Below are 21,669 nucleotides of genomic sequence, written 5' to 3' on the forward strand. Positions count from 1 at the left end.
AAAGAGAATGATTGTAAATATTTTAGGCTTTTTGGGCTACACATGGCTTCTGGTGCACAATCTTCTTTATTATATGTCTTACAACCCTGTAAGAATGCAAAAATCTTAGCTCACATGCCATATTAAAACAGGTGCTGGCCTAGATTTGACCTACAGTTCATGGTTTGTCAACCTCTGGACTAGAACAACTTTCTGGATGTATTATTTGCATTTTATTTTTCACCCTATCTCATGAACCAGATAAAATTTAAAATGCCTTCATGCCTTACAACTGTAGCTTACCCCTAAACAACAGTTTTGAACTGCATGGGTCCACAATGATTTTTTTTACAATAAATATCTATACTGTTTTCCATCATGGTAAGAAGTCTGCAGATGCAGAAGGCCAACTCTATGCATTGATCTACACTATTCCATATAAGGGGCTTGAGCATCAGCAGATTTTGTTATCTGTGGGTATTCCTGGAACCAATACCCATAGATACCAAGGGACAACTGTTTTAGGGGAATAAAAAATCATAGACAGATTTTTAACTGTGTGGGGGATTGGCACCCCTAACACTTGCATTGTTCAAGGGCCAACTGTAGTTTTTTATTTTGTTTGGGAAAGGTGATTATTTTTGTTCAATAACAAATACAAATTTTCAATAACAAATACAAATTTTGAATACTTTTTTATAGTTAATTCTCTTCCCAAAGTTTTTAAAAATAAATTTGTAATTTATAGTTTTCTAAATTAACAGATCCCTCAGCCTAAAAAAGCTAAATAATTTGGCTATGTTTCTATGAGGAGTAAAATATGTCAGTCTTGTCCCTTTGATTTAAAAATATCTTATGTTGTCTAAACTTTCAAGAATTTTGCATGGTATCCTTTTTCAAAAATTTTCTGCATATAAAAGGGGGAGAAAATGGGGCTTCTGAGCTTCTTAAGCTAAACTTTACTACTTGTCAGCACTTTAAACTTAACCAGTGAGTCTTTCTCTGAAAAATTCATCATCATATGTAAATAGCACACAGAGAAGTTGAAATGAATATAAAGAATTAGTTTCTTTCATCAACATTCACTTGTCTGACTATTTAGTTCTCATGACTTTTTTAGGGGTTAAAGATATTTTTCACACTGACTCAGAAAAAGCAAACAGGAAATTGATACCATGTTAATAAATATAAGGGTCACCCTGGGTGAAAATTAGTCATTCTTCAAATGTTATTGACTCTAATCTGTTACGAGAATTGCTATTCTTATGTCCTAGACTTATAGGAAATGTGGGTTTTCAGTAAGCCAGATGCTAAGATGACCTTCTTCGTAATTCATTCCATATGCTAATTGTTTCACAAACCCACTCTTTTCTACAACCAGGTGGGTCAAAATCCTTTTGGCATAGTGTTAATGAAAAACATATCTCATATGTTATGCATTACACAATTGGCATCTACACAATAGAGACATGGTCCATCCTCTCCTTCTTTCCTCCACCTTCCTTTAGAGAATTAAGAATTGGCTACAGCCAAAAGCTGAATACTGTGTGTTCTATCAATTCCTGCAGGGGCAACTCTAAACCATTGCCCAGGATACAGTCGGTCTTTGCCTGCTGGTCTACATAAACACCTACTTGTTCCTTCGTTAAGCACCTCAGTGTTACCTCACATTCTCTTTTATATTTTTATATATTTTATTAGTATCTTTTTCCTTGAATAGAAAATTATACTTTGGATATTTCTGTAATGTTTTAAATTTGAATCCATCATATCAGGCCAGCCAACAACAACATCTAGAACCCCTATTTTTTAAAAAATTGGCTAACAAGTTGTGAAGATTCGGCGAGTCCAAATCTAATGGGGGAGTCTGACAGGTTTGAGACTCAGTAAAGAGTTGCAATTTCTAAAGCAAGGTTTAAAATAACTATCTGCACACAATTATTTATTTTTGATCTTTACCTCTTACTTTATTGTTTTTCAATTACAGTTGTCTGCATTTTCTCCCCACCAAGCCTTCCGACCCTAGCCAAACCCACCTCCCCCCTTGCTTCCACCCTCTCCCTTGGTTTTGTCTATGTGTGCTTTATAGTAGTTCCTTAAAACCCTTCTCCCCATCTTTAAGGTGAGAAACTATTAATGTGTTTTCACCATTTACTTGAGATTTAAAACATCAAGACTTTTAGAAGATAGAGTTCAACAGAACTCATTTATAAGAACACTCTTTATTCTCAACTTCATAACTGGTAGATTATTATTATGAAAATCTACCAAATGATTGCTATATAATTCTTCCTATCAGAAAACACATCATTCTTTGATATTCCCTTATTAAAGATATTTTATCAGTTAAGTCCCCAATTTCTTAAGTTCATGTCAATCAGTGTTCCAAGTACCAAAAGGGAATCTTGAAGAATCTGCATTTGCTTTTATTTATTTTTTATTACATAAATATTTACTCAGTCTTTTTCTCAATCTTCCTCATCCTTTCAGTATAGGCAATACATTGAGAGTCTGTTCCAAATATTCTTTCCCACCATGTAAATGTTGAAGCATAGTTTCCAATGAAGTTCACATGGTGAAAATCATGACGCCAAGAACCAGCATAGAAAGGGTTGAAGGGGAAGGGTCATCAAGGACCATGTATAAAGGACCCACGGACAAAGCCACAATGGGTTAGGATTGAGAGTGGGTGGGGCAGGGGAAAGTGGTGGCAGGAAAATGGAGACAACTGTACTTGAACAACAACGTAAAATTTAAAAAATAAAGCATTGAGAGGAATATTATAACCACTGTGGACATCAATATTTTCCAGCAACCAAATGGTCACCCATGCCCAAAGAAGAATTACAAGATTACATAAAAGAATGATTCCAATGAAAAATTCAGTTCCAAGAACTAGGGTTTCCAGGGGATGTGCATATTCAGCTTTCATCCCAAAGGGAGCTGAAACTTGTGATGAACTTTATGAATATATTTGTATTCTTTTGGTGGTGTAAGAGCCTGTGTAAGAAATAGTGCCAGGTATCCTCAATCTCTGCAAAACCAAAGCATCTTGCCAAAAGCATATACCAGCTTGGCATACTCTCCCAACCATAAGGAATAGTAAAATACTCCCTAAAATAATAAGTTCTACAGATCAAAGGAAGCTTGATACAAAAGTCATGAAAAAGAAGTACTTTAAAGCATTTCCATTGGTTTTCCCATGTTTCTGTTTATCCTTTTGAATTTTGCACTTTTTCATGTAAGGTATAAATTGAAGCAAAAATCCAGATAAACAGAACAAGAAATGAAGGGCCTTGTGAACTATCAAGGATCTCCATTTTGCAACCTGGAACTCTGTATAATTGTCCAAATTATAGTTTCAAGCATTGTGAAATGGCTCTTGCAGAGGATTCCCAGGTAAAAGTGGACCTACAGAGTTCACAGCCAAGGACACTGAACAAAAGATACTGACACTTTCACTTGTGGCCCTTTTTCAAATCGCTGCACACTAGCGCAGAGACTGCCACTCAACGCCACCCAAATTTGGCCAGATGTCGCGACCCAGGAACCTTCTCCTTCCAGCTAAGATGCTTTTGCTTTTAAAAGAAGCCTATATGGTATCCAAGCTAAAAAAAAAAAACAAAAAACAAAAAACTACTGCTTTGCAAAGGTTACATCTAGCTAATTTAACAAACCAAACATCTCTTTTGGAGGGTCCAATAGAGTAGAAAATGCACACTCTGTACAGATATTCCAGATTTTCTTGGTATTTGCATGTGTATTTGAATAGTTAAGGTTCTGCAAGATAGATTCTGGAGGAGGACATCCGAATGACAACACAATTACCAAAACCAACCCAGTTTTAGGAAGCACTGCTTACTAGAAAAGCTACTCCACACCAGAGCATTGATATTCTGAGCACTCTTACAAGAAAATTCTATTGTAAGTCAAAAACCATGACGTCAGTCTCCAAGATATAGTCCAAGTTCTTCACTCACCTAGGAATTTTGCCATATCAAACATTGTAACACATAATTTAGCCATTATCTGGGGTCCACCAATGCTTTCATCTATTTGGCATGGCATTTAACACCACTGGGTATGAGTGAGTAGATGGTATGCTCTGTCCGAACATACGCATGGAATCAACAGAAGCTATCTGTCTGCTCTGTCAGGTATGTATTTAAAATAGAACGCTGCAGGGGCACATCACTCCACAGGCTCCTTTCCTCAATGGGCTAATTCTGTCTCAGGCTTGGCCCTTCACGTTTCCTCTTCTCTCTAGCGTAAGGTAAACTCCTTTTACATTACTAGCATAAATTTTTATGGGCTTTTCAAACATGTGTGCAACTTTGCTCAAATGTACATTTTTTTCCTCTTCCAAAATGCTAAGAGATTCATTTTTGGTCTCTTGAAAGCCTGAATGAATTCTTGGACTAAGTCAGTCTAATCATACTGCCACTTCTAAATACTGGCTACAGCACCAAACACATTTGTGCTTGTGGAACGTGTCCGGGGGTGATTGGTCAGATCCATTTCAGGTGTTGCCTTGGTTCCTCACATAGCACCTTGAGAAAGGTCCATACTTCTTAGGAAAAAAAATTCTCTTCGTAACCATCTATTCTCAAAAAGTTATGAGTTTCATTTATATTCTAAAAAAGAGTGATTTGTTTACCTGTTGTGAACCATTGCACTAAAGGTACAGAGCATAAAGCTGAAACATTTGTCCATCCAAACTTTCTTTGAGCATCTGTGTTCAATGATGAGGGTACACAGATGAAAAAGATGTATTTTCTCTTGTCTAAGTGCTAAAATCTACTGGAAGAGACAGATATAGAAACAGATAGTTATGGCACCATATAATAAGGGCTAGAAGGGTATGTGAATACAGTGGTAATAGAACCCAAAGGAGTGGAGGATTTTTGTGTATGTGTGCATGTTGTTATTTTCCCCCATTGCTGGCACTACTTTCAAGAAGCCTCATGAGACAGAGACAAAACAAAGAAGTTCTGAATATGCATCTGGAGATACCGCACGGGGATGAGGGCTTCATTGTATTGGGATTGAATGAGGTGCTGATTATGTAAGTATCATTACCTGCCTGTGTTGAGCTTTGACTATTTCTAGCACATTGCTAAGAACCAAGGCTTCTCAGTGGAGTGCCAAGGAAACCGTTGGAGGTTGCCAGTCATTTTACAGAAATGCCACAGAACACTGCATGCCAGATGGCTACTGATGAAAGTGATGAAGGTTCATGCTTGGAAATGAAGTCCGATTCCATATTTGGTCCTTGTTTCCTTCTTTCTCTCTTGAATACATGGGAGAGCACAAACTCAGCCTTATTCCACTCCTGCCCTACAAAATACCCATTATCCTTTCTCCTTTTAATAAGGTCCTAGAGAAACGGAGTCAAGTTAAATCCGCTTTATTCCCAAAGCCTCAGAGGCCCCAGAGCCCTGCCTCTCTCTGAGCCAGGCGCTTTCTCTTTTTACCTCTGCTTATTCATGACTGCCAGACCCAACTGTCAATGAAACCCTCAGAAGGTGGCCTGCCAAAGACTGAAGTTTCTGTGAGGTAGTTTTTCCCATCTCAACACCTCATTCAAAGGGGAAGAAGAAATGCCTGCTGGAAATGCTTCCCAATGGTTCTGTTTTGTTGGAGAAGTGTACTTTGTCTCTACCGAGGACATTCTCCGCAGCCACAATGCCTGGCCACCCTTTCCTAGTCTTGCTAGTCTAGTGTGTGACAGCAGAGCTAACTGCTTCTTCCTCACTCTTAATGTCCTAGGTGGAGGGGGCTCCACTAGGGTCACAATAATGGTCTTTCTCCCCCGCTTTTCTCACTCTACCCCAGCAAAGCAAAGGGGTAACGGGGAAGGTAAATTGGGACTTCTTCTCCTAGCATCTTGTTTCTGTCACACCAGCGGCCAAGTCACCACTCTTCCTCGGCAGCATCTGGGTGGGCGAGTCTGCGCTCAGCATGGGAGGGTCAAATTACCTAAAGTCATAGAACGACCATTCAAACCAGGGTTTTATCAGAACAAAGGTGACCTTTTGGTTCTTCATCTGTTATTAGGTCCTCTCCAGGACGCCCTGCAGGTGAGAAGTGGTGATTACATTGCACTCTGTTCTTTGGCCTTGAGGTACAGCAGGCCTCACTAAAAGGAAGGGACATAGCAGCACACTTCCTAGTCTACCTTGAGGCCTATAAGAAAGCCCTGACATGGGGCAGAAGAAGTTAGGGAAACTCTACTTTTGATGGCTTTAACTCCATTCTTGTCCTTTAAGGTAGGTTAAAAAAAAAAACAAATAAACAAACAAGCATTTCCACATCTGAGTATTCTTACATAATGGCTTTGGGTCTCCCCCTTCCTTTTATCTACTGTGTCTCATAACTACATCCACAAAAAGCCTTTGTAAAGCTTTCTAAGAAGGGTTCCCTGGTCTCTGACAGCCAGAGTGATATGTCCCTCCTCTAGTTTTCCACTGTACTTGGTCTAATGGCACGTGAATGGATGGATGGGTGGATGGATGGATGACTGAAAGGATAGATAAAATAATGGCTTTTAAAAATAAAATATACCTTGCTTGCCCATCTGTAAAAGAGCTTTCCCTGATCTTCATTAGGGTCCTTGCTCTTCTTTTACTATAAGTCCCATTGAAATGCCTCAGGAACAGCAGGAGCCAGAAACTCTTAATCCAATATCCTAATCAAAAAGTACAATCTACTGTAACAACTATGCATGGTGTCAGATGGGTACTATATTTATCAGGGTGATCACTTGGTAAATTATGAAATGCCTAATCACTGGATTGTATACCTGAAAATGATATATTGTATGTCAACTTTAATTGATAAATAAAAATTTCAAAATAAAGTATGAAGATCAAGGAAGTTCAGAATACACAACTTGATTTTTTTTTATCACACTGGACTCTGCATTACCTTGAACTTTGGGGTCAGCATAAGGTCTATAACATTTAGGCTTGGAGTATTTTCATTTAAGCCAGACAACAAGACTGTCCAACCTGAGACCACATCTCTGCCGGCACAGGATGGTGAGGCAGAGGGCAGAGTTCCAGACAATTTGGAGGAACAGAGACTGAGCTTGGCTAGAAAAGACTTGAGGAAAGCAATTTTGATGCCTGGATAATCACCCCTGTTGCTTACAAACCATGCCAATGGAAACCTGTCCCAGGGGTTCCAAGCTTAGAAAGTAAAGTGATTGAAGCTCAATCCAGAATGAGGATAGTGAAGCAATTAAGCAGGGGGAAAGTGGGGCCTTTGCCTGGAGCAACTTCTGTTCCATCAATTGAAAGAATTTACTTGCCCTCAAAGGAAGGTTATTTTAGCACTTGGCACCAGAATTCTCAATATATGAGCTTTGCCGTCTTCTTTGATCTGCACTTACTAGTACCTGCATTATCAGGCAGTAACTAAGGGAAGAAACGTGTTCTCTAGCTGAACTTGACCCACGGGCTATGATAAGCTCTAAGGGCTGCAGCTCCTATGCAGTTAGCCTATTTTATGTGTAGGTTTTCTCATCAGAGCTCCCTTCCAAAAATCCAGTTGAAAAAGAATTTAGTCATCTCTCAGGCCAGACTATACCTCTGTCTATGCTGTAGGCTAATTTTTGCTTCCTACATCTTTTATCCCCTAACCCTGCAATGATGGCCCCAATACTACAGTGCCACCCCCAAAAGCTCAAGTACTATTTTACTTGGTATGGGTAGAGAGGGACTTTGAGTTCAGGAAGTACTAAACTGAAATCTGTTGTGTGATTCACAGAAGTAATTTGACTTCTGAATTTCCTCACCTAAAAAATGGAAGTAATGAGACATAATCTCATAGATTTGTTATAATAACCAATGAAACTTTATGCCAAGGATTAAAATAGTGACTAGAATGTAGAAATTCTAGAATAAGCAATCACTTTCTCCCCAGTCCTCTCCCCTCAAGCAAGACTTAGTGAGCTGTTCTAGACTAGGGGTTCCATTTCAGTGTGTGTTAGTGAGAGCCAACTTAAGTTTTCAGGAATTTTGTGAGCCAGTTAATGTCATGCTGGGAGTTTGAGATGGTGGGAGTATTCATATCCCAGAAATCAGCAGACACTATAAACCATGGCTTGCATACCTCCACCCAGAGATCTGGTTTGTCAGCACACTACCCGTGTTTCTCAAGGTGTGGCCCCTGAAACACCAACAACAATGTACTTGAAACCTTTTAGAATTGCAAATTACCAGTCATTTTCCCAGTCTGGAGCCCTGATGAATCACAAACTCTAGAGATGGGGGTCCATAAATCCATGTACTAACAAGCCCTCTTAGTGAGAGTTGTACCTGGTGTGTAGCAGAGAGATCAGTGTGGCTGGAGTGAAGTAAGCAACAGAGAGACTGGTAAGAGAAGATGGGGGGTGGTGGGCTGCAGGTAACAGGGAGGCAGACCACTATACGGATTTTGATTTGTGTTCTAAGTGGTAAGAAAATACTAAAGGGTTTTGAGCAGAAGAACATAAAATCTTTTAAATTTCATTGAAATGGATCCCTGCAACTGCTGTGTTGAGAATAGGGACAAGGGTGATAAGAGGAGACAGTGTCTTGGATCAGGATGATAGAAATACACATGATGAAATGGTTGGCTTCCAGATATGTTTTGGAGATAGAGCCAATAGGATTTGGTGTTGGTGATTTCGACATAAGAGACTGAGGGAAAGAGTCAAAGATAACTCAAAAATTCTTTAGCCAGTGAAACTGGAAAGATGGATTTTTTTTTAAGATACAGAAAGGATAGGCCAATGGAAGATGGAAGGATGGTGATTTAGAGAGCGGTCCACTTGGGACATGAGCTTAAAAGGTCTGTTTAGACATCAAGAGGGAATGTCAAGGAGGCCATTAAAATGAGTTCGAAGGTTGGGCTGAGAATTTAACTCTGGGAGTCACCACCTTCCAGATGGCACTTGATGAGTTGGGATAACAGAGTGACCACATGTGGAGAGAATGCAGATGAGTCCTGGCCCCGGGAAGGGTAGAAGTCTGGAAGATAGATGTGAAAGAACCAGCAAAGAACACAGAGTAGGAGCATTCATTGAATTTTAGTTCAACACAAGTTATGGAAACCCTCAGAGAGTTGAAATAACACATTGCAAGTAGCTATGCAACTTTACTTGATCTTTCTCAGGGCCTCCTATATGTCCTTTCCTAAACATCAATGAGTAACACAGTCTTCAATCACAGCCAGTCTTCCAGGTTAAGGCAGTGTTGAGTTACATGTGAAGGGTGACCCACTGAGACAGGTTGCTCTTCTTAACTCACTAAGATCTCAAAGGACTCACTCCTCCCAAGAGTCATTACCACAAGTTAATTACAGGCAGCAGCCAATTCATCAGACCAGTCTGAATCTATGCCCATATTTGTGAATGTTTTGCTTTATCAAAGGGAACAAGTAATTATCTTAAAAACATAATTCTCCTCTTTAACATAAGCTGGAACAGGAAAACCTCCTTAAACCCTGAATGCTTTTACAAAGACAGTTTATTCAATTGCCTTTTTAGGCTTTTAAAAGTCTCTGACTCATTTGAGCAAGTGGGGAAAAAGACAAAATATCAGTATCTTGCTGGAAAAATATTGTGATTATTGGCACTGAAACAAAAATAACACTATGATAAAGGCACTGTGTTCCCCAAATCAAGTGTATCTCTCATCTTCTTCTTAAGAAATCTTTCTGCATTGGGGACTCTGAGTTGTGAATGTCTGCAACCCATACAATATGGCCTTGAACAAGTTCTTTTCTCTGATCATTAGTTCTTTCCTGGGGAAAATGGGGATAGAACTACCTACACAATACGTATGTAGGAAGCACCCCAACCAATGCCCGATACTAAACTCCTTTCCACTGTCCTTAAACACAGCCACAAGCAGCTGAAATGGCCATTTCACATTGGAAAGAACTGCTGCAACAATCGGTCCAATCCCATCCCTACCTCACAGTCCCTCTCCAATTGCCAATATAAAGCAATACAGCATGTACTTAGGATGATTTTTGCCAAAACAGGGCATTTTGACTTTGTCATTCATTTGTAGAGAATATTAAGACATAGCCTTATCAAACAGTTATGAATAAAATGTAAAATGACTTTTTAAAAAAATTACAAAGTAATTGCAAAGCAGATATCACTTATCGACTCCATCCATCACCTTCACCTCATCCCTGAAGCCCTTCCTCAAGAGATAGAGTAGAAATGTCTACTTGCCACATTATTTGAGTTTCTCTAAACTGAATATTTAGTGCTTATTTTTGCAATCTACTCGAAATATATGAGTCAAAAGGCATCTTGTAGTGAATACATACCATTATAGCATTGCACATTTATCCAAACCCATAGAATGTATAACACTGAGAGTAAACCCTAATGTGAACTATGGACTTTGGGTGATAGCGATGTGCTGGTGTAGGCTCTCCAACTGTAACAAAAACACCCCTCTGGTGAGGGATGTTGATAACAGGGAGGCCGTGGGGGTGGGGGCAGGGCACACATGGGAAATCAGTACCTTCCTCTTAATTTTGTTGTGAACCTAAAAACTATTCTAAAAATAATATTTTTTAATTTAAAAGCAAAACTAAATTACATTAATAAACATAATTTTTAAGTTGTCTTGAAGTACCATGTACCTATCTTTGTGGTTAACATGGAGGCTAAGTAATACCTAAGGAAAAAGTTTTCAAATAGTGAGACAAGCAGAAGGAAGCAGCCTTGCTCAAGATAAAAGCCAATGGAATGGCCTCCTCGGGGATGAGGGTCTGAGTGAGAGTTGGTTGAGCCTTTCACTCACATATAGGACTTGGTACACAAATCACTTTTAATGTACTTTCCCAAAGTAGCTAGTTCCCCCAAATGTTAGACTTTCCCAAGGGAAACCTTCTAACCTACTTTGCTCTGTCTCCATCTAGAAACTCTGTTAAAGGTGAAAAATATCATAAGAAACAACAAGCAACAGGGCGATTTTCATGGGTCTTCTGGGAGAATGCATTCAAAGTGACCCAGATTTTACCAGCTCTGAAGGAGATTCAGAGGAGTTGCTTCTTGATCACTCCTCTTCCTCGAAGTTCCCCCTCCTTAGTTTCAGTACCATGGGTTCTCCTGGAGTCTCACCTGCTTTTCTGACAGGCCCTTCTCTGTTTCTCCTGTGAGCTCTTCTGACTGCACCTATCTCTAAAACATGAGGGCATTTCTGTTTTTCTCACGTTACCTATTGCAAATGGGCACCTGGTTTCCCATCTGTGCTGGGGTTTCAGGAGATGGTGCTGGACTCGGGAAGGGGAAAGTCCTGGTTTGGAAAATTGGAGCAAAAGGGTAGCAGAGTTGAATATAGCAGGGGGAGGGAGGTTGCCTTAACTATAAATTACAGAGAAGATCAAGAACTAGCTTTTTCTGTTACTCTGACTCCAGTTACCATTTATATGCTGAGTTATCCCCAAATCTATATCTCAATATTACTCATGAGCTTCACAACCTTATATCTCCACCTGAGTACCCCACGGGGAACTCAAACTTAAACTGCCTAAAATCACATTCCTCTTCTAAATTTAAACCTACTTCTCATTCTGTTTTCTTATGGGAGGACCTCCATGTGTCTAGTTATCCAAGCTAGAAGCCTATTCCCAATCTCTCCCATTCCCTTTCTTCAAATCAATCATAAATCTTATAAATTCTGCATTCTAAATATTTTCGATCCATCTCACCTCTCCACCATTAAATAAAAACAGCACAGAGTTCAATAAACTGCCCTGATCTGGCCCAGGGTAGCCCTAGTGATCAAATCAAGAATACATAGGTTGCTCACGCCATGCAAGGAAAGCTCAAGAGGCCCATCACCTTTCTGGTCATATACATTTTCTCCTGCCAGCAATTAATTTCTACCCCTGCAGTCGAGTGCTAGGCATTTTTAATTACCTTGACATCTAATATTCTCCTTAACCTCCAGTTTCTCTGTTGGCATGTAGTCAACTCTTGAAATTTCTGGGACTCAGATCTTTGCTAGGCCAATGCCATGATCATCTGCTAGCTACGGTAGAGGGGTCCACTGAGAGTCAAAACGATACTGCAGCCTCATGTGCACATGCAGAGGTATCTAACACTAAGGGCAAACATGTGCCCTAGAAGGACACTGTCACAGAAGAGATGTGCATATAAATAAGGTCAGAAGCTAGAAAAGGTTATTAGCCATTTCCTAATTGTATTAAGAACCTAGGAGTCCAGTTCCTATTTGAGTTTCCTGGAAAAATAAAAAATGTACAACTGGGGGTAAGCAGGGTTCAGGAAAAAGGAAGGGTACAGCATAGGTACATCCCCATCTCAATCAACAGAAAGGAAACCAGGGAAGTATTGTCAGTTCTCATGGAGCTGACAGCATTTCATGGTATTGAATTACTCTGTAGAGAGTTAATGAGAAACTACTCTGGCTAGGCAGCAGGAATATATAAATAGAGCTGCAAATAAGATAACCATGATTATTGTCTTCAACAAGTTCACAGTATAGAGGAGATGAACACAAGGGAACAAGCCCCTACAGAGCAATGTTATTAGAATTGTCACGAATGCGGTAAGGGACAGTGGGAAGGAACATGGGTGTGTGAAGTGGGCAGAGAACAAGATTTAAGAGGAAGAGAAGAAAATCTTGCTGTGGAAAAAATATCTAGTTGGTACCAGAAGGTGAATGCGTTAGTCAGGTTGCAGCAAGGGAATGTGGATGGTGGAGAATGGTTTGTATGTGCAAAGACCTAAAGATGAGAAATGGCCTGATTCAGTAAGACTCCCAAGAGAAGTCCAGTCTGGCTTGTATAGAATTCAGACACAAAGTAACGAGATAGGAGACCCGAAAGACAAAGTTTGGGTGTTGAAAGCTCTTACCAGCCACATGAAGAAATTTAGATGTTGTCTTATTTTGTCTTGGAAATATCACTCTGCAGTGGGAAGGATGGATTACAGCGGGAGAAGACTGGAGGAAAGGCTATTTATTAGGAGGTTTATTGCAATAATTTGAGAATTTATGGTGGCTTATATTAGGGAAAAAACAGTGGCTGTGTTCAAAAAATATTTACAATTGAAATCAGTAAGAATTGATGACTACATGTGAAGGTTGAGGGTAAAGGGAAATTAAGGATAACTCCAGGTATTTGACACTAGTGATTTGTTGGGTGGGAATAACATTTGTTAAGATAGGAAAATAGAAGAAGCAAGTTTAGGGAATGTGAACGAAGAGGGATAATAAGAACAAAGAGGGATAATGAGTTCCCAATCTGTTAAGTTCTACATTTTTACAGCATATTCAAGTGGAAGCATGTAGCTGGCAAATAAGTATGGAAACCAGAAAAAAAATTTGGACAGAATGTAATGTTTAGAGAGCCAATAGCATGTAATAGTGCATGGGAGCAGGTGACATGCACCGTTCAGGAGGCGGGAGCTCAACTCTGAGACTCTAGAGGGCCCAGGACTCCTCCCTGCAGAGGCAGCCGAGAAGATGCCCACAGAGGAAGAAGGAGTACTGCTGTGGCCTGGAGAGGAGAGCGTTTTCAGAAGGAAGGACTTTGCAGTAATAGGCTGCAGCCATCAAAAATTGAATTTATACATGCCAATAAGTGAAGATGTTCGAAATACATTACACGGAAACAGCCAGTTGAAGAACATGTGTGGTGTGATCGCATTGTATTTGTTTTGAGGTGAATCTGAACTGAGTACTCCTGGGACACACAAGGACTGTCAAAGAGGTCTTTAAGAAAGTGAGACTGGAGAATCACAGATGGAAGAAGGGGAATGTAAATGATCACTTTGTGTACCCCCAGTACCAATGGAATATTTTACCTTCAACATGTATTACACTTGTACATATTTTTAAGTTCATTAAAAAGTAAAAGTGACTGACAGTAACGGTGTGGAGAAATAAAGTAAATCAAAATGAAAACTACTCATTAGCTTTGCAACAAAGAGGTCATTGCTGATGGAAGTCTTTTCAGTGGCATGACGGTGCATTAAAACAGGAGAAAATCTGTGTGGAAGAATAGTGATAGAGAGAAGGGAAGTGACGGGGCATTTGCAGGAGGGGGGACGGCTTCCGATAGATTTCTCACTGTGGAGAGTTTAGAACCCTTTGACATCTTGATAGAATTCACCTCATTTCCCAGGCTGCTCCTATAGAAGCAGTAAGGAGGACAAGGACTTGAGATAGACATCTGGGTAGCAAGGAATGGGACTCAAAGAAAAGCTACAGGAACTAACCCTGGACGGGAGAGGCGGCTCTCACTGCAAAAGAATGTGAAAAGGAAAGAGTTGAGGTGGCTCTGGTCAGTCTGCATTATTGCTAGCTGCAACAAACGTCAGTATCTTGGGCTTTTGAAATTTCCCTCAATGCAATAAAAAAATAATAAAATTCTATGCTGCAGGCCCGTAGCAGCATGATTTAGAGTCTGAATACTGACATCTATGATAAAAGCAATCTCTCTTTCATACCATTATCATGCAAAGCAAGCTCGTGTGCTAGTAAAAGACCTAAAATGACAACTACTGCTTTTGAAGGGGTTATCATTTAAATATGGACAAGTCATAAGAATTATAAGCTGTCTCTTCATTATTTATTTACACTCAAGAAGTCATGTAATATGATAACATTATTTTATGAGAAATGCTGTGAGATTCTTGAGGTGAAGGTATATGTTTCTTTGTCTATATGGATATGTATTTAAGCACAGGGGCCAGCATCATCGCTGCTCAAGTAATGGTTCGTGAACGAATGAATATAATTCTAAAAAAAGTAGGTGTTTCATTCTGACCTATGTCACCTCCCAAATTTTTAAAATGTGTCTATGTACATACATGAATTTTATTACTTAAAGCCTAAAAACAAAGCAATTGCAAGGGTGCATTCAAAAATGGGGAGAAAAGAAGAGGTTATGAAAGCTGTTAACAGTGCAGACTGGCCCCTGTGTATTTATTCCATATTACTCACTCCAGAGGTAGTCGTGACTTCAAAATAATAGCATGATTTAATGCATTTTCACACCTCAAAAGAATCTTACAGTTCTCATCCCAGCCTGCCATGCACACTTATGGGAAAGAAACCACAGGGAGTAGTAACCAGTTGCTAACAAGCATCTCCCAGGACGTCTGAGGATTTTTCCCATTCTTCCCTTACTAGAGCTGCCCAGTGCAAATTCAATCAGACCTTTCATTTCAAAAATTATGCATCCTGATGGCAGACTCTTCTGAAGAACCAGATTGCTCCAAAAGATTGCAGGGAGTGGAGCTCTGTACATCTGAATAACTGGCTCCATTATGTTTTCTCCTCCTTGGCGACAATTAGAATTCATTACCATCTGAGGGCTATTTACCAGCCTGTAGAAAAGAAGTTAAATGTTGAGCTAACAGATTGGAAATATGTCCACGTATCACGATTTGCTCTTCCCACTGGCACTCAGAATGGCAGCCTAGAGAGAGGGCCAAAAATGTAAAACACGTCACATCTACTCAGCCTCATCCCCAGGTGGGCCAGCTCTGGCAGTGCTAAGGCAGGCTGACCAGAAAGCCATTATCAAGGTGCACTCTATGATTCTCCTCAATGGGAAGAAGACCTTTCAGAAGTACTGCATTTATTTTTAAAAATAAATTGAAAGGCTGGCCTCCTACACAGAGCACTCTGTGTAAATTATAGAGCTTGTCTTCCAAACGCCACTCACTAAGATGAGTACTGTTTCACTGAAGCAACCTCCTGAAATATCGTGTTTCTTTCCGCTCTTCGTTCTCACCGCATATGTAAGACTTTGACAAGCTAACCTCCAGGGATTTTCTTTCTTTTGCCAGGCTTCAGTTAATTAAGAAGAAAAAAGAAAGAAAGGAAAGGAAAAGAGGTGATGACACTAAATTAGAGGGTAAACAGAAGTTGATGTGAGTGGGTGGGACATCTTTCTTCTGGGGAATTTAAGGCAAAATTATACAAACTCACCCAGACTCCTGAGTACAGTCACAGCATAAGCACTCATTGCCTCATAAAGACAAAGGTAGGGATATATTGTTCCTACCCTTAAGCCTCAATTCTCTCCTCTGCAAATTGGAATAATACATATATGACAGGGAAGTCATGAGCGTTAGAGGAGGTCACATAGTAATGTGATTAGCACAGTTCCTGGTGCCACACGAGCATGCCATCCAGGATGAGCAGAATCCTTGCAGTTGAGCAGAGCGAGAACATTACCTTTACATCGCAAGATAAACTGCCAAGCTATCCTGATCCATGAGGTGCAAGGCCACTCACCACATCAGCCTGCGTTTCAGAAAATATAAAGGGCCTCGGGCATTGATTCATAGTACTTACCCCCCAAATCTGGTTTTTCTTAAATACTGCAAATGATCAAGTTATCCTTACATGCAGTCAGCTGGAAAATGCTGGCAATCTCCACCCCCTTAACAGGCACCAACTCAGACCACAGGTGGACAGTCTATGCCCCGTGTGAAGCCACTTAGCATGGCAGAGGCCCACCTATGGTCACCTCACCTCTCTCTCCTCAGCACCAGTCAACCCAGTGGCTTCCATCTGCACGCATCTCTACCTCCTTGCCTGAGGGCTTTCTTTGGACCACTGAGCTGGATGGTGGAGAGGGCAGAAATGCTAGGGAGTTAAAATCCCCTAAAGCAGACCTCTGTACATAGCTGGTGGAGGTTAGTGAATAGATAGCTTTTGGGTGAGATAACCTGAGACAGCCCTATATCGTCCCCCAGAAGGACGGAGCCCTGGCTGTGGGCAGCGATAACCTGCTCAATAATGCCACCGTCAACTTCCTTTCCTTCCTTCTCTCACTTTTCCACTTCACTACTAGTATTTCCTGGGACCAATTCCCAAAACCTTGTCTTTGGGATCGCCTTCTGGAAACACCAGCCTAACACACCCCCTAAAAGGTCCTTCCTTCAAGCTCCATAAGGTGCTCCCCTGGCCCCTCCTCTCAGAGCGATGTCCCCACCCCATTCCATCATGGGCATTACTGTGAGTGTGATTTCCATATATGGATTTCTAATTCAGGGACAGCATATATAGTTTCCAAAACAATTTCTTCCCTATAGTAAAAAACACCAGCCAAGATTTCTTGAGAGCTCACCTTCTACCAAGCATCATAAGAATCAGTTCTCACGTACTATGTACAACCATTGCAATAAAGTAGGTAATGTTATTAACCCCACTCAACAGATGTGGAAATCCAAATTCAGGGAAGTTAAGTCACTTGCCAAAGTCTAACACAGCAAGTGAGAGGGAGTGCTGGGTTGGGACCCATGTCTGTTCGGCATCAGTGCCCACAAAGCTGAGTTTCTTATGATCCCCATAAAACCTGCTAAATAGCAGTGTAGAGGTCTAAGTATTCACAGAATGTGATTGAGCGACTAACACGTTTGGATTTACTGACACAGTTTATCACTCGCTTCCTTCCTCTTTCCCATTAGCAACTGACAGTATAGTCAGCTTTACCCCAAACTTCAGTCAGTTTCAATAAAAAGTTTAATGCCATGAGTGGCATGGTAATGACAGATGTTTGTCCCCTCACATCATCTTCCACTTCCTTCCTCTGATAATAGGGCTCCTTAGTTTTAACTGAACAGGGGCTATCAGAGACTCCTTCTTCCAGCCTGTCTTGCAACTAAGATGTGGTCAAAAGGATATCAATAGACATGCTGAGGCCAATTTCCAGGTCCTACCAGGTTGTGCTTTACTTCCATATCTTCCTTCTCCTTTCCTTTGGGAGAGAATTCAGATGTTGAGGGTCACTGAGTGTCAACAGTGACCGGGAGCATGAGGACAATGCCTGTGAATGGCAGGACAAGAAGCCTGGGTCCCAAGACCCCTACACAGAGCTAAGTTGCCCAGGTCCTCTGATCACTGACATGTACATGTTATCATCTCAGAGAGAAACACTTGTCCAGTTTGAATCACTGTTATTTGTTCTACTTGGAAGCAGCCAAACCCAAATCCTAATACAAAGACAGTAAAGGGAAGACAGAACTGAGACGAAAGTCAGCAGGAAAATCGTGTAGGACAATCAAGGGCGCGGCGGGGGGGGGNATCGTGTAGGACAATCAAGGGCGCGGGGGGGGGGGGGGGGGGGGGGGGGAGCCCAGAACAAAGCAAGGCTCCGAATGAGGATTTACTTATTTGCTTGTTTTAAAGTTTCAGAAACACAGAGGAAGAGGAGGAAATCAAAGCCAGAGAAGAAAGGAAGATCAAGGACATTCTCTTTCATCCTGCCTCTTGGGAGGCTGTGGGTGGCAGGAAAACAGAGGGGAAAGGAATCCCCAGCTGTTATCAGTGCCCACAAAAAGTTCAAACCCAGCCTTGTGCTGCAGAGCAGAAGATGTCACTGACTCAGAAACAGAAGTGGTCCTTGAGATTAACTAGGTGCCCACAGATGCCTTTCACACGCAAGGACCTCAATCAGCCCAGGCCTCCCTCCCTCTGGAAAAGAGCAAACCGCTTCCCATCAAGGGAAGGTACAGCTCAGTCACTACAGTTGACCATATTTCCACTTCACTCAAGAGTGTGATGATCATACAGTGCAATCGTGAGCAAATTTCCAGTTATTTTCTAAGAGGACACATGTTTTGAAACATACGTTTCCAGAATCTACTCAGCAGGACATTGTCAGTTATTGACATAAAAACAAATACAGCTACCCCGAATTAAGAAACACTTTTAAAATCACATGCTAATTATTCTTCCATGCAAAGCCTTAACCACAGCCGGTCCTTTTGTGAGTGAACTTACTGACTGCGTTTCAGGCCTGGCAAGGCCCCAGCCCCACACAAGTCCCACACACAGTGTTAAGCTGGCTGCCAGGCCTCAGCAGCTCCACCACACTTCGCTGGTGCAGGGGGTGTTGCTGTGGCGCTTTAGAAGCAACAGGCAGATCAATGGGAGAAGCAAATTAGCCGTGGTCAATGAATAATGAGGTGTTAAAAAATGCAACAGCAGCACACAATTTAAATCAGAATATATCAAAAGTTAAAAGCCAGCTTCTCTGGAAGAATGTGAATAAGAGTGTGTAATCCTTGTTTCCCATTGTCCTGGTTGTCTTAAGTCATTCTTGCTTTTAACACCAGCAGTCTGAGAACCCTTTCGGGAGAGCTTCAAGAAGCCCAGCCTTTGGGGAATTGTCCTCACTTAACTACTGCTAAATCTGTATGGAGGTACTTACACATCACACAAGTCTGTCCGGGCTGTCACCTACCACCTCACTTCACCATCTTCTTCCACTGACTTGTCTCTTCCTCAGGTCATTACTTGGCAGCTCACAGCTAGTACAGCCCCCTTGTCAGGGCTGTTGTGTTCTTCCCTGAACTATTTCTTCCTGAGCATTAACACTCTCAAGAACGTCTGAGGCCAGGGTATAATGTTTCATAACAAACATGCTACAGGCTACTCAAGGGAATAACAGTACAGAAAGAACAGGTGACTGGATCCCATCCATCCAAGGATCCACAGACCAGGCCACCCGTTAGGTGGTATGACCGGCTTGTCCCTCAGTCCTCCCAGGCCTGCCAAAATATTGGGAGAGAAAGGAAAGGGATAATATTTTACTCTGACTAGACCTCAGGTAGCCCAAGACCCCTGGGCACCTCCACCTGAAGAGTTTCCTCTTTGCCCTGGGTCAGCGGTTCACCCTTCTGGTCAATATTCAGAAACACAACTTCGACCAAAGAACTTAGCTTCCATGTCAACAGGCAGAGTCTGTTGACTTCTCGGTGTCTGGAACCTGACCTGGGCTTTATCTTACACAAACCAGCTTACAGACTTGGGTCTACTGAAACCTCTAACTGAACAAAAACTGCCAACAGCTTAGGAGCAGTTATCTCTCCTGCCCCTGACTCTATTCTGATCAAGCTTTCAGAATGGTTCAGGTCTAATAAGACCTTCGTTAAAACCACTGGAGATCACATTATAGTGCTCTCAGTGCTCAAGATTAAAACAATGAAACAATCCTTAAAAATGATATTCAAGATTAAAACAATCCTTAACCCCTTATAAGTAGAAGAAAATCCAACTAAATTTCCCTTTTTCTTATGATGATGATTTTAGTGCTTTTTAAAACAATTCTTTAATTCAAATATTTTCTTTGGATGCTCTCATTTTCTCCCAAACCCTGCCTTGTCGAAGCCCCCCAGTCCACTCAGCTTCCCAGGAAGCCCAGCACTGGGGTCAGAGTTGGAGCCCTGGATTAGATGTGGGGGTTCCAACAGAGCCCTGCTAACATCCCATCTGCCTCTGCCTAGAAAGCCACCAGCCTTCCCCTGGTGAAAAAAACAAACCAATGTTTCCTCCCCCATGTCTTCCCTCAGAACGAGAGGGTTTTGTACTCAGCAGACAGGTGGAGCTGCCCCTAGATGACTGAGAACCAAAGGCAATCCTCTCTTTTTGTCCTCTATTTCCTCTGGGGCTTAAACCTTAGGGTCAAACAAAACCTCATTTGATTCACTTATTCAACGATGTTCACGGAGTACCTATAGAAGGTTAAATAGTGTTCCCCAAAATTCGCATGCACCCAGAACCTCAGAATAGGACCTAGTTGGAAATAGAGTCCTTGCAGACATAATCGGTTAAGATGGGTCCTACTGGCTAGGGCAGCCCCTAAGTCCCATGGCCGTCATCCTCACAAGAAGTAGAGAGGACTCACAGAGACAAGCATGGGAAGAAGGCTAACTGAAGAAGAGGCAGAAATCAGACTGGTGCAGACACAAGTCAAGGAACTAACTCCAAGTCTTGCCAGCAACCACCAGAGGCTAGGAGAGTGGCATGAAACAGATTGTGCCTTACAGATTCCAGAAGGCACCTACCCTGCCAATACCTTGATTTCTGACTTCGGCACACCTGAACTGTGAAAGAATACATGGCTGTTGTTGTAAGCCACTCGGTTTGTGAAAATTTGCCATGGCAGCCACAGGAAACTAATACAACTCCTAATATTTTCTAGTCACAGTACCAAGCACTAAACGTGTAGTAATGAGCAAGACAAGTAAGGTCCCTGTTCTTATGGAGCCAAACTCTAGTGGAGAAGATAAACGATAAGCAAGTAACTCAATAAATAAATAGAATTACTTCAGAATGGGATCGATTTTGTGAAAAAGCAAAATAAAACAGATATATGTGATAGAGCCGACCAGGGTGGGAGGTGTCGCAGCACTGCCTGGTAGAGTAGATATTTCTGCCACATTCACACGGAGTGTTGATACCACCCACTCCAGTCCGGCCAGGACTTTCCAGAGAGTGTGCTCCTTCCACTTCTGTGAGTCCCTTTCATCGCAGCCACAGAATCTGGCCTCTCCGCTCCTCTTCCCTGAACCTCAAAGCTGGGGGGCTGCAGGAGCAGGTCTGCTTCTGACATAGCACTGTGTCCGTCCACGGGCATTTCTCTTCCTTCACGAGCTCTCAAGCTCGGACGTGTATCCAAACTGAAAAGACTTGCTCCGCCCCCCTCCAGCTCGCACATAAAGGACGTCAGTATCTTTCTCCACCATACTAAGAGGGCAGATCCAATTTGACTTAATTACCACTGGAGCTGGAAACGGCCTCCAGTCAGTGCCGAACCCTGCGGTTTGCGAAGAGAACACCACAAATGGCAGGAAGCCACAGGGGAAAATAGTCTGACTGCCTTTGGCATGCTCACTGTGGAGTACAGATACTT

General features: G+C 41.6%; 1 pseudogene; it reads right to left on the reverse strand.

Annotated features, from left to right (window-relative positions):
• Positions 1-2,431: 2,431 nt before the first annotated feature.
• Positions 2,432-4,650, reverse strand: LOC118998834 (methylsterol monooxygenase 1-like; annotated as a pseudogene).
• Positions 4,651-21,669: the final 17,019 nt, after the last annotated feature.

The sequence above is a fragment of the Sturnira hondurensis genome, unplaced genomic scaffold (genome assembly GCF_014824575.4).
Source record: "Sturnira hondurensis isolate 20B ecotype Veracruz unplaced genomic scaffold, ASM1482457v3 Scaffold0014384, whole genome shotgun sequence".
NCBI classification, from domain to species: Eukaryota; Metazoa; Chordata; class Mammalia; order Chiroptera; family Phyllostomidae; genus Sturnira; species Sturnira hondurensis.